Consider the following 2,046-nt stretch of genomic DNA (forward strand, 5'->3'; position numbering starts at 1 on the left):
GGGGAGCAATGAGGGCCCTGTGCCCTCGGGGACAATGGGCGGCTCTGTGCGGGCGGCACCAGCGTGGCCTGGGGCTCTCTTCACAAAACAGACCTGCCTCCCTCTTTTAAGTGGAAAAAGACCCAAAAGTGGGGTTTGGATCCCGGTGCTCTGACAAAATGTTTCAAACCCTCTCTTGGAGCCACAAAACATGCCTGTCAGGCAGCTCTGGTGCACAGGCAGCACGGAAGAAGCAGACCGCCGCAAGTGCCGGATGATGAAGGGTGCTGAAGACGGTCAGCAGAGCAGGTATAGGATGACAAACACCCACATAAAGAAGAAGATGAGGCTGTATTTTTATTTTACATAGGCTTAAGCTGGCGGTGCCCTCAGTCTGATGGTGTGAGGAGGCGGTGTTGGTAATTAAGGATGGAAAAAGGAGGGAATCCATGATGAGGTTATTGTCAAGTTGTTTGACAGAGAAAGTTGGATCAATGCTGTGATTACGAGTATTGTGGCATGAGAAGCAGAAAGTGCTGGTTTTGTCCAGGGAGGGTTGAAGGATGATTACACTGGAAAGCGTGTACCCCGCTGACACACTTTGTACCATTACAAAGCCAGAGAAGTACACCCATGTTTTTACTGGCAGTGCTTAGTTAATTTTTCTGTGACCTCCCTCAAATGTGTGTCCCTGAATGAGTCATGTTTTACTAGACATTAGACAACAAGGGTCTGTCATAAACCACGAGGCTTTTGCTGGGTTGGCCGCCTGGCCCTTCTCCTGTCCCTGTGGGCCATGGAACGCACAGGCTGATCTGCTCTGCAGACAAGGAACCGTTTCTCCTGCTAGCGCTGTGCCCGTCACCTGCATCATGGGATAACCTACCAAGGAGGCCATAGTTATATTGGGAACTTCTCTGGCAAGGCATTGTGTACAGTTAATTTGGTTTTCTGGTTTAATAGTAGAAGTGGGGTTATGCCAAGCTAATTCCAGAAGATTTCTCTGTTGCTTGCTTTTGTAAACTTTCATTCATGGAATTGCTCTTTCATTCAAAGGAAAAAACAGAAAAGCTTAAATAAAAATTTACATCATGGGTTAAGAATACAAGATGTTGAAAGTCAGACCTCATACTTCTAGAGTGCATAGTTAGTCAATGTCTGGTTAAATGTCTGTGAACCAAGAGCAAACTTGCTGTTCTTTCCTTTAGAAGCTGTAAAAAAATTTAATTCCTGTGTTTATTTGAGTAATGACAAATAGCATGGTTACATGGACCCCAGCTACATTTTTAGAGCTTTCCTGCACTTTTATTGAGCAAAGACAAAACTATTATACCAAAAAGCTAGGTAGTCATGCATTTGTGCTTTTAAATATAAATGCACATTTGTATACAAACATACATCATTCCATCTAGGGAGAGAACTCAAGAAGGGAAAGTGCCAATGCGTGTGTTAGAGAACAAATGCACGTGGATGTGAATAGTGCAGAAAGCATCCAGAGTATGCAAGCCAGTGCTCCTGCAAACAAGTGTTTTACATCTGGAAGATATGACTCAATTGTGCTCTCTTTCAAAATCTTAACGGTCTGGATTCTCTTTACTTAGTTTGGGCAGTTCGGGGAGCCATCAGTCTATGCTTCCTGTATGGCAGCTGGAGGCAGGCAGTCGCTGAGGCTAACTCAGCACACCTGGCCTGTCTCTCCTGTAAGGGCACTGGGGAGATTCTAGAGCAATTCTGTTCCTAACTGAGCACCTGATGAATCTGGATGTCCCATCTTCTCTGGACAGCGTTGCTTAAGTTGGGGAGCAGTTCTTACAAAAATCATGTAGTTGAGTGGGAATGAACTGATAAATTCAGAGAGTTTATGTGTGCTTGTGGTGCTAGGGGAGAAATATAATGATGTTAATTTATTTTGACACAGTCAATGAAGGTATCAGTTACATGGAAGAAGGCTAGAGGAGATTAGTGTCACTGCCATGCAGGTATGCAGTTTCTGTCTCTAGGTGGGATAACTCAGGTGTTGCCTCCTGCTTACAAACCTTTAAGATTTTTCACAGCATTGAAAGAAGC

Source organism: Pterocles gutturalis, unplaced genomic scaffold (assembly GCF_000699245.1).
Source record: "Pterocles gutturalis isolate BGI_N339 unplaced genomic scaffold, ASM69924v1 scaffold18574, whole genome shotgun sequence".
NCBI classification, from domain to species: Eukaryota; Metazoa; Chordata; class Aves; order Pterocliformes; family Pteroclidae; genus Pterocles; species Pterocles gutturalis.